This window comes from Neovison vison, chromosome 3 (assembly GCF_020171115.1).
Source record: "Neovison vison isolate M4711 chromosome 3, ASM_NN_V1, whole genome shotgun sequence".
Taxonomy (NCBI): Eukaryota; Metazoa; Chordata; class Mammalia; order Carnivora; family Mustelidae; genus Neogale; species Neogale vison.
Window position 1 is genome coordinate 107,313,402 of NC_058093.1, and position 12,777 is coordinate 107,326,178.

Here is a 12,777-nt window from a genome sequence, read left to right on the forward strand (position 1 = left end):
TGTGGAGCAACCAGAATTCTCATAATTGCTGGTGGGAATGTAAAATTTTATAACCATTTTAGAAGACAATTTTCAGTTTCTTAAAAAAGCTAATAATGTACCCATCATAAGACCATATGACCATCAATTCCATCTATAGGAAGATACCCAAAATAAATGAAAACATGTACACACAAGTACTTGTATGTAAATGCTCATAGTGGCTTTCTTTATATTAGCCTAACTGGAAACAACTTAAATCTCCATCAACATATGAATGGATAAACAGACTGTGCTATATCCATACAACAGAAATATTACTAAGCAATATGAAGGATAAAGCTAGTGATACATGCAACAGCATAGATGGATTTGACAATCATTATACTGGGGCACCTAGATGGCTCAGTGGGTTAAGCCTCTGCCTTCCAATCAGGTCATGATCTCAGGGTCCTGGGATCCAGCCCCGCATCAGGCTTTCTGCTCAGCAGGCTTCTGCCTCTCTCTCTATGCGTCAAATAAATAAATAAATAAATAAATCTTTTAAAAAAATCATTATACTGTAATGAAAGAAACCAGACCAATGAACAATCTGTTCAGTGATACTGTTTATAATATCAAAAAGTAATACAGTAATTTATAGTGACACAAAGTACATCTATGGTTTCCTGAGTATGAAAGGGAATGCTGGTTACAAAGAGGCATGAAAACTTTTAGCAACCATTGAAATGCTTGCTATTTTTATTGTGATGATTGATCTATGGTTATACACATTTGTCAAAGCTTACGTATGTTCAATTTATTGTACTTTAGTTATATCTGAAGTTACAAAAAATGAAATATAATATTTAAAATGGCTTATCAAGTTTAAGATATTGTATGGAATTTCTTTGACTATTTAAATAAATCTGAAATTTCTTAACATCATTTCTTAACAAAATCTAGGGAGACTTGAGGAGTCAAGATGGCAGAGAAGTAGCAGGCTGAGACTACATCAGATAGCAGGAGATCAGCTAGATAGCTTATCAATCCATTGCGAACAATTACAAATCCAACCGGAGACTGAAGAGAGGAATAGCAACAGTTCTAGAAACAGAAAATCAACCACTTTCTGAAAGGTAGGACCAGCGGAAAAGTGAATTCAAAGTGACGGGAAGATAGACCGTGGGGGGGAGGCGCCGGCTCCCAGCAAGCCGCGGAGCAATGGAGCACAACATCAGGACATTTAAAAGTCTGTTCCAAGGAGGGACATCGCTCCTGAGGCTAAACTGGGGTGAAGCCCACACAGGGTCAGCATGGCCCCAGGTCCCACAGGGTCACAGAAGGATCGGGGTGTCTGAGTGTCGCAAAGCTCGCAGGTATTAGAGCAGGGAAGCTGGCTACAGAGACAGAGCGGAGAAGTGAGCTCTAGGCTCGGGGTTACCTTGAACCGGTCGCAGGCTGGGTGAGCTCGGAGCACAGCCAGAGGCCAGGGACACAGGAGTGATTGAGTGCTTGTCTCTGAGGGCGCACTGAGGAGTGGAGCCCTGAGCTCTCAGCTCCTCTGGGCCAGAGATTGGGAGGCCACCATTTTCATTCCCGTCCTCAGGAACTCTACGGGAAGCATTCAGGGAACAAAATCTCCCAAAAGTGAACCCAAGCGGATTACTTAGCCTGGCCCATGGTAAGGGCGGTTCAATTCCACCTGGGGCAAAGACACGTGAGAATCACTACAACAGGTCCCTCCCCCAGAAGATCAACAAGAAATCCAGCCAAGACCAAGTTTACGTACCAAGGAGAGCAGTAGAATCCCAGAGAAGGAGAAAGCAAAGCATGGAGTTCATGGCTTTCTTCCCTTGATTCCGTAGTCTTGCAGTTAATTAAATTTTTTTAATTCAATTTTTTTTCTTCTTCTAAATTTTTTTAACTTTTACCCTTTCCTCTTTTAAAGTTTTTTAACTAGTTTATCTTAACAACATCTTTCATGAAAAAATAATAATCTTTATTATTATAATCATATTTATCATTATAGTCACATATCATATATACATAGTCATATATTGTTTTAGTCATATCAATATAGTCATATTTTATCCTTCATTGTATCTAACTTTATTTTTTGTATACATATAGGGTTTTTTCTTCTAAAAAATTTGGGCTACAACTACTTCTAATAGATCAAAATATGCCCTAAATCTAGCTCCGGGCTTGTTCTAGTCTCCAGCCCAAGCAAAATCACTCCACATTCTTTTTCTTTATTCTCCCAACCAACTTACTTTATCAACTTCTTTTTTAGAAATTAAAAACTTTTTTTCATCTCTATAGGCATATTTCATCCCTTCATTGTGTTTACCTTATATATGTTTTTCATTCTTTAAAATTTTGAGAGGTAGTTTCTTCCAAGAGATCAAAATACTCCCCAAATTAAGTGGGTAACCCTGTTCTAGTCACCAGTCTAATATATATATATATATATTTTTCTTTTTTATATTTTTTTAAATTTGTTTTCTTTTTTTTAAAATTTTTTTTTTCTGAACTTCTTTTTAACCCCTTTCTCCCCCCTCCCATGATTTGGGGTATCTTCTGATTTGGCTAAAGCGCATTTTCCTGGGGTCTTTGCCACCCTTTTAGTACTTTATTTGCTCCTTCATATATTCTTATCTAGACAAAATGACAAGGGGAAAAACTCCCCACAAAAAAAAGAACAAGAGGCAATACCAAAGGCTAGGGACCTAATCAATACATACATTGGTAATATGTCAGATCTAGAGTTCAGAATGATGATTCTCAAGGTTCTAGCCAGGCTCAAAAAAGGCATGGAAGATATTTGAAAAACCCTCTCTGGAGAGATAAAAGCCCTTTCTGGATAAATAAAAGAACTATAATCTAAACAAGTTGAAATAAAAAAAGCTATTAATGAGGTGCAATCAAAAGTGAAGAAGCTGAGCAAAAGAGAGACAAACAAATACTGGACCACGAGGGGAGAATTCAAGAGATAAGTGACACCATAAGATGAAACAACATTAGAATAATTGGGATTCCAGAAGAAGAAGAAAGAGAGAGGGGGGCAGAAGGTATATTGGAGAGAAATATTGTAGAGAATCTCCTTAAAATGGCAAAGGGAACAAGCATCAACATAGAGGAGGTGCAGCGAACCCCCCTCAAAGTCAATAAGAATAGGTCCATGACACATCACATAATAGTAAAATTAAAAGTCTTAGCAACAAAGAGAAAATCCTGAAAGCAGCCAAGGAAAAGAAGTTTGTAGCATACAATTGTAAAAATATTAGATTGGCAGCAGACTTATCCACAGAGACCTGGCAGGCCAGAAAGAACTGGCATGATATATTCAGAGCAATAAATGAGAAAAAACATGCAGCCAAGATTACTATATCCAGCTAGGCTATCATTGATAATAGAAGGAGAGATAAAAAAACTTCCAGGACAAACAAAACCTGAAAGAATTTGCAAACACCAAACCAGCCCTACAGGAAATATTGAAAGAGGTCCTCTAAGCAAAGAGAGAGCCTAAAAGTAGTCCATCAGAAAGTAACAGTAACAGTCACCTTACAGGCAATACAATGGCACTAAATTCATATCTCTCAATAGCTACCCTGAATGTTCATGGGCTAAATGCCCCAATCAAAAGACACAGGGTATCAGAATGAATAAAAAGGGCAAAACCTGTCAATATGCTGCCTACAAGAAACTCATTTTAGACCTAAAGACACCTCCAGATTTAAAGTGAGTGGGTGGAAAACAATTTACCATGCTAATGGACATCAGAAGAAAGCAGGAGTGGCAATCCTTATATCAGATCAATTAGACTTTAAGCCAAAGACTATAATAAGAGATGAAGAAGGACACTATATCATACTCAAAGGGTCTGTCCAACAGAAGATCTAACAATTTTAAATATCTATGCACCAAACATGGGAGAAGCCAACTATATAAAACAATGACAAAATCAAAAAACTACATTGACAATAATACAATAATAGTAGGGGACGTTAACACTCCCCTCACTGAAATGGACAGATCATCCAAGCAAAAGATCAACAAGGAAATAAAGGCCTTAAAGGACACACTGAACCAGATGGACATCACAGATATATTCAGAACATTTCATCCAAAAGCAACAGAATACACATTCTTCTCTAGTGCACATGGAACATTCTTCAGAATAGATCACATCCTGGGTCATAAATCAGGTCTCAACTGGAATCAAAAGATTGGGATCATTCCCTGCATATTTTCAGACCACAATGCTCTGAAGCTAGAACTCAATCACAAGAGGAAATTTGGAAAAAAAACCAAATACATGGAGAATAAACACCATCCTTCTAAAGAATGAATGGGTCAACCAAGAAATTAAGGAAAAATTGAAAAAATTCATGGAAACAAATGATAATGAAAACACAACTGCTCAAAATCTGTGGGACACAACAAAGGCAGTCCTGAGAGGAAAATATATAATGGTACAAGCCTTTCTCAAGAAACAAGAAAGGTCTCAGGTACACAACCTAACCCTACACCTAAAGGATCTACAGAAAGAACAAGAAAGAAACCCTAAGCCCAGCAGGAGAAGAGAAATCCTAAAGATCAGAGCAGAAATCAATGAAATAGACACCAAAAAAAACAATAGAACAAATCAACGAAACTACGAGCTTACAAGCCTTTCTCAAGAAACAAGAAAGGTCTCAAATACACAACCTAACCCTACACCTAAAGGAGCAAGAGAAAGAACAACAAAGAAAGCCTAAACCCAGCAGAAGAAGAGAAATCATAAAGATCAGAGCAGAATTCAATGAAATAGAAACCAAAAAAAACAATAGAACAAATCAACAAAACTAGGAGCTGGGTCTTTGAAAGAATTAATAAGATTGAGAAACCCCTGGCCAGACTTATTAAAAAGAAAAGAGAAAGTGCCCAAATAAATAAAATCATGAATGAAAGAAGAGAGATCACAACCAACACCAAAGAAATACAACAATTATAAGAACATATTATGAACAACTCTATGGCAACAAATCTGAAAATCTGGAAGAAATGGATGCATTCCTGGAGACATATAAACTACCACAACTGAACCAGGAAGAAACAGAAAACCTGAAGAGACCTATAACCAGTAAGGAGACTGAAATAGTCATCAAAAATCTCCAAACAAACAAAAGCTCAGGGCCAGTTGGGTTCCCAGGGGAATTCTACCAAACATTTAAAGAAGAATTAATACCTATTCTGAAACTGTTCCAAAAAATAGAAATGGAAGGAAAACTGCCAAACTCGTTTTATGAGGCCAGCATCACCTTGATCCCCAAACCAGTCAAGGATCCCATAAAAAAACAGAACTACAGACCAATACCCTTGATGAACACAGATGCGAAAATTCTTACCAAAATACTAGCCAATAAGATTCAACAGTACATTAAAAGGATTCTACACCATGACCAAGTGGGATTTATTCCAGGGCTGCAAGGTTGGTTCAACATCTGCAAATCAACCAGTGTGATACATTACATTAATAAAAGAAAGAATAAGAACCAAATGATACTCTCAATAGAAGCTGAAAAAGCATTTGAAAAATGCAGCATCCCTTCCTTATTAAAACTCTTCAAAGTGTAGGGATAGAGGGCACATACCTCAATATCATCAAAGCCATCTATGAAAAACCCACCGCAAATATCATTCTCAATAAAGAAAAACTGAAAACTTTTCCACTAAGGTTAGGAACACGGCAGGGATGTCCATTATCACCACTGCTATTCAACATAGTACTAGAAGTCCTAGCCTCAGCAATCAGGCAACAAAAGGAAATTAAAGGCATCCATAGTGGCAAACAAGAAGTCAAACTAACAGTTTTTGCAGATGATATGATACTGTATATGGAAAACCCAAAAGACTTCACTCCAAAACTGCTAGAACTGTACAGGGATTCAGTAAAGTGTCAGGATATAAAGTCAATGCACAGAAATCAGTTGCATTTCTCTACACCAACAACAAGACAGAAAAAAAGAGAATTTAAGGAGTCAATCCCATTTATAGTTGCACCCCAAACCATAAGATATCTAGGAATAAACCTAACCAAAGAGGCAAAGAATCTATACTCAGAAAACTATAAAGTACTCATGAAAGAAATTGAGGAAGACACAAGAAAATGGAAACATGTTCCATGCTCCTGGATTGGAAGAATAAATATTGTGAAAATGTCTATGCTACCTAAAGCAATCTACACATTTAATACAATTCCTACCAAAGTACCATCCATCTTTTTCAAAGAAATGGAACAAATAATCCTAAAATTTATATGGAACCAGAAAAGACCTCGAATAGCCAAAGGAATATTGAAAAAGAAAGCCAAAGTTAGTGGCATCACAATTCCGGACTTCAAGCTCTATTACAAAGCTGTCATCATCAAGACAGCATGGTACTGGCACAAAAACAGACACATAGATCAATGGAACAGAATAGAGAGCCCAGAAATAGACCCTCAATTCTATGGTCAACTAATCTTCAACAAAGCAGGAAAGAATGTCCAATGGAAAAAAGACAGTCTGTTCAACAAATGTGTTGGGAAAATTGGACAGCCACATGCAGAAAAATGAAATTGGACCATTTCCTTACTCCACACATGAAAATATACTCAAAATGGATGAATGACCTCAATGTGAGAAAGGAATCCATCAAAATCCTTGAGGAGAACACAGGTAGCAACCTCTTTGACGTCAGTCACAGCAACTTCTTCCTGGGAACATCGCCAAAGGCAAGGGAAGCAAGGGCAAAAATGAACTATTGGGATTTCATCAAGATCAAAAGCTTTTGCACAGCAAAGGAGACAGTTAACAAAACCAAAAGACAACTGACAGAATGGGAGAAGATATTTGCAAATGACATATCAGATAAGGGGCTAGTATCCAAAATCTATAAAAAGCTTAGCAAACTCAACACCTGAAGATCAAATAATCCAATCAAGAAATGGGCGGAGGACATGAACAGACATTTCTGCAAAGAAGACATCCAGATGGCCAACAGACACATGAAAAAGTGCTCCACATCACTCCGCATCAGGGAAATACAAATCAAAACCACCATGAGATACCACCTCACATCCGTCAGTATGGCTAAAATTAGCAAGTCAGGAAATGACAGATGCTGGCGAGGATGGGGAGAAAGGGGAACCTTCCTACACTCTTGGTGGGAATATAACCTGGTGCAACCACTCTGGAAAACAGTGTGGAGTTTCCTCAAAATGCTGAAAATAGAGCTACCCTATGATCCAGCAATTGCACTACTGGGTATTTACCCTAAAGATACAAGAGTAGTGATCCGAAGGGGCACGTGCACCCAGATGTTTATAGCAGCAATGTCCACAATAGACAAACTATGGAAATAACCTAGATGTCCATCAACGGATGAATGGATAAAGAAGAAGTGGTATATATACACAATGGAATACTATTCAGCCATCAAAAGAAATGAAATATTGCCATTTGTGATGATATGGTTGGAACTAAAGAGTATTTTGGTTAGCGAAATAAGTCAATCAGAGAAAGACAACTATCATATGATCTCCCTGATATGAGGAAGTGATGATACAACATGGGTGGTTTGGGGGGTAGGAAAAGACTAAATAAAACAAGATGGAAGCGGGAAGGAGACAAACCATAAGTGACTCTTAACCTCCCAAAAGAAACTGAGGGTTGCTGGGGGGAGGGGGGGCCGGGAGGGGGGGTGGGGTTATGGACTTTGGGGAGGGTATGTGCTATGGTGATCGCTGTGAAGTGCGTAAACCTGGAGATTCACAGACCTGTAGCCCTGGGGATAAAAATGCATTATACGTTTATAAAAAAATTAAAAAATTAATAAAAAATATCTGGGGAGATATTAATTCTCCCTATCCTTACCCATTGTATGTCTCTTCTTCTTCAATGTCTTTTAGAATTTTTATGATTTTCTAATGAAATTTTTGCACACATTTGTTAAATTTTTTTACATCAAATTCTTCCTATTATAAATTATATGTTTTATTTAAATTTATTCTTCTTTGCATTTGTTATTGGCATACATGGAATGCAGCCAACTTGTATATATGAATAATATATTTGTTTACTTAGATAATAATAGCTATTACTGCAACTCTTTGTGGTTTTTTTTGCCTTTTCTACATGAACCATCTTATCATCAGAAAATAATGACATCTTTATGTCATTTGCCTTCTAATTCTTATAGAATTTTTTTCTTTTTTATTATACAGTCTAGTGCCTCTGTTACAATATGGATGGACATGTTACAGGCATCACTGTGTGTTATTCATTATTATGGGAATAGTTTAAATAGTTTCACTATTGAGGTTCACTATTGAGAATAATTTCTGATATAGTCTTTGATAATAAACTTCATCAAGAAAGGTCTTTAATGGGGTGCCTGTGTGGCTCATGGGTTAAGCTGCTGCCTTCGGCTCAGGTCATGATCTCAGGGTCCTGGGATCGAGTCCCCATCGGGCTCTCTGCTCAGCAGGGAGCCTGCTTCCCTCTCTCTCTCTCTCCTTGCCTGCCTCTCTGCCTACTTGTGATCTCTGTCTGTCAAATAAATAAATAAAATCTTAAAAAAAAAGAAAGGTCTTTAATGTTTATATAGGCATTTGTTGTATTGTATTTTCATCATGAATAGTTGTAAAATTTTATCTAATATTACCTTCTGCACCAATTCATAAAATTACACATGTTTTCCCTTTTTCTATTATATGATAAGTGACCATGTATTTTAATATCCACAGAAATTTGCCTTTTTTGAATAAGCCATATTGATCATAATGTCTTATATTTTAAGACACTGTATACTGAAATGTAGATAAGATAGTAAATGATATGTTATGTGTATTTTGCCACAATCAAAAAATAGTTTGGTTAAAATTTGTTTCTACTGCTTGAACATGTTTAAGCCTTCCCTATAAAAATACCTATTTCTGATATATTTTTATAGAAATCATTTTATTTAGCAATATAATAACATAATTTCAATATATTCTTGACTAATTCTACTCCTTGGTATTATTCTGAAAATTTGTCCTTTCTTCTAAGTTTTTAATTTTTTGCACAATTTTTTTAAATCTATCTTTTTTCTTTAAACGGTGACATCCTTAGAATATGTGCTGCTAAAAAAGCACTAAAGATTGCTAGTTTTCAATATCTAATACTGTTTATCTCAGTTTATCTTTATTTTTGAACAATTTTGCCAGAGTTTTGTAAGTTTCTTTTAAGAACCAGCTTTGAATTTCCTGAATGCATTTAATACTTATTTTCAATTTCTTTATTTTCTCTTTGTTTCTACTTTCTTGCTCCTGATGTGTTATTTTTCCCATTTTTTTGAAAAAATTCAATTTTCCCTGCATTGATTTCCAGTATTTCTTTTATCTTAATATAAGTTCTGAAATGTCAAAATCCTAAAGTTAGAAGTATACTTTCAAGCTCAAAAAATTTTCAGATATCCAGAGTAAGTTATGGTCTGTTGTGTTTTGAACTTTCCAAACATATACAGAAAATTCAGTTTACGCTTTGTTATCTAAGAATATAATCTATTTCTAAAACATATCTTTTCTTTTTCTTTCTTTCTTCTTTTACCGAGGGGGGATCAGGGCAGAGGGAGAGGGAGAGAAAGAATCTCAAGCAGACTCCCTGCCAAACATGGCACACAACACTGCGTTCCAACCCATGTCCCTGAGATTGAGACCTGAACCGAAACCAATAGTTGCAGGCTTAACCAACTGAACCACCCAGGTGCCCCATTACAAAGGCTTTAAATTTGTGAAGAATTGTCATAAATCTTGGAAAGCTGTCAATTGTCATCTAATTTACATTGTTCTTGGAAAATGAGGTATATTTTTTATGAACAAAGAGTAGTTAAAATCCTCAGCTCTGATGATAAATATATTTACAACTCTTTTTTGTGGTGCCTTGTAGGAAGCGGGCTTCTTCAGGATGAAACTGACATCTCTTTCCCAGCTACTGGTTACCAAAGACTCATTGAAGTGGATGATGAATGCAAACTTCATACCTTTTGTGAGAAGCCTATGGCCACAGAAGTTACTGCTGATATTCTGGGTGGAAGGGTTATGTGGTCCTAATCAGTAGTGGTGATGACAAACAAGTCCTCCCCATGAGGCAGGATGTCTTGACCCATGGCCCTGTTGTCCTGCTGCTGACTAAAGTGCATTCCTGCTACACACCAAGGAGGACTGAAGAGAGAAAGTACAAATCTGTTCGGGGTTGCATGGTGGATGCCAATCTCAGTGTGCTCAACATGGTCATTGTGAAAAAAGGGGAGAAGGATATACCTGGACTCACTGATACTACTGTGCCTCATCGCTTGGGGCCCAAAATAGCCAGCAGAATCTGCAAACTTTTCAGTCTCTCTCTCTCTCTTTTTTTTTTTTTTAAATTTTTATTTATTTTTTAAATTTATTTTCAATGTTCCAGAATTCATTGTTTATGTACCACACCCAGTGCTCCATGAAATATGTGCCCCCTTAATACCCACCACCAGGCTCACCCAACCCCTCCAAACCCCTTCCCTCCAAAACCCTCAGATTATTTGTCAGAGTCTACAGTCTCTCATGGTTTGCCTCCCCCTCCAATTTCCCCCAAGTCCCTTCTCTCCATCTCCCCATGTCCTCCATGATATTTCTTATGCTCCACAAATAAGTGAAACCATATGATAATTGACTCTCTCTGCTTGACTTATTTCACTCAGCATAATCTCTTCCAGTCCCGTCCATGTTGCTACAAAAATTGGGTATTCATCCTTTCTGATGGAGGCATAATACTCCATAGTATATGTAGACCACATCTTCCTTATCCATTCATCCACTGAAGGGCATCTTGGTTCTTTCCACAGTTTGGCGGCTGTGGCCATTGCTGCTATGAACACTGGGGTACAGATGGCCCTTATTTTCCCTACATCTGTATCTTTGGGGTAAATACCCAGTAGTGCAATTGCAGAGTCATAGGGAAACTGTTTTTAATTTCTTAAGGAATCTCCATACTGTTCTCCAAAGTTTCTGCCCCAACTTGCATTCCCACCAACAGTGTAAGAGGGTTCCCCTTTCTCCACATCCTCTCCAATACATGTTGTTTACTGTTTTGTTGATTTTGGCCATTCTAACTGGTGTAAGGTGGTATCTCAATGAGGTTTTGATTTGAATCTCCCTGATGGCTAGTGATGATGAACATGTTTTCATGTGTCTGTTAGCCATTTGTATGTTTTCACTGGAGAAGTGTCTGCTCATATTTTCGGGCCATTTTTTGGACATGGTTAACTGTTTTGTGTGTGTTCAGTTTGAGGAGTTCTTTATAGATCCTGGATATCAGCCTTTTGTCTGGACTGTCATTTGCAAATATCTTCTCCCATTCTGTGGGTTTCCTCTTTGTTTTGTTGACTGTTTCCTTTGCTGTACAGAAGCTTTTGATCTTGGTGAAGTCCCAAAAATTCATTTTCACTTTTGTTTCCTTTGCCTTTGGAGACATATCTTGAAAGAAGTTGCTGTGGCTGATGTTGAAGAGGTTACTGCCTATGTTCTCCTCTAGGATTCTGATGGATTCCTGCCTCATATTGAGGTCTTTTATCCATTTTGAGTTTATCTTTGTGTATGGTGTAAGAGAATGGCCGAGTTTCATTCTTCTACACATAGCTGTCCAATTTTCCCTGCACCATTTATTGAAGAGACTGTCTTCCTGCTTTGTCAAAGATTATTTGACATTGAGTTGGGGGTCCACATCTAAAGAAGATGATGTCCACATTTGTTGTGAGAAAGCCCCTAAACAAAGAAGACAAGAAACCTAGAAACAAAGTGCCCATGATTCAGCATCTTGTTACTCCATGTGTCTTCCAACACAGATGTCGGTGTATTGCTTTGAAGAAACAGCAAATTAAGAAAAATAAGGAAGACGCTGCAGATTATGCTAAATTTTTGGCCAAGAAAATGAGGGAGGCCAAAGAAAAATGTCAGGAACAGATTGCCAGCAGACAGAGGCTGTCTTCTGTGAGAATTACCTCTAAGTCAGAGTCCAGTTAAAAATGAGTTTTTCTAATAGTGACAAATAAGATCAGATATCAAAATAAATAAATAAATAAATTTACCTTTTCCTAGTTTTGTTTCATATTTGAGGCTATATTACCAAATGTACAAAAGTTTACAATTGCAATAACATTTTTATTATAAGTTGATGATCATCTTTATCTCTTAGTGTTGTCTTAATTCTTTGTTTTTTATTGGTAAAATTCTATAGCTATACTATGTTCAAGTGGTTAATACTTGTATATAACTTTCCTCAACATTTCTCTTAATTTTGGGGTTTCTTTTGCATATGTCACTGTAATTATTTGGCTTTGTTTGTCTTTTTGAGTCACACAAATATCTATGTTCCTTCTAACATTTAATATGCATACTAATATGTTGAAATATGAATTCATATGTACACTTCCTTTCTTTTTATTGCAAATTTTCATGATTCCATTTCTTGTATTCTGCTAATTTGTAAATTATGAGCTATAATTAATTTTAACAATTATATGTGGTTCATCAAATTCTGAAGTTAATTACCACCTTTATTTTTTTCCCTAAACAATAAAAGTTTCTTAAAAGAAAACCAGTTATTCCCTTCTTATATAACATATTATTATGTATGTGGACTCTATCATTTCTTTTCTAATATAAGTAATTTAATAAATTTATATGTTGTTTTGTTTATTAATTTTAAGAACATTTGGAAGACTCTCTTCAGCTTTCATTCCTTCTTGTACTACAAAACTGGTTATTCCAAAATG

General features: G+C 36.6%; 1 pseudogene; it reads left to right on the plus strand.

Annotated features, from left to right (window-relative positions):
- LOC122903536 overlaps positions 1-12,025 on the plus strand; it is a 50,486-nt pseudogene extending 38,461 nt beyond the window's left edge.
- The last annotated feature ends 752 nt before the right edge of the window (positions 12,026-12,777 follow it).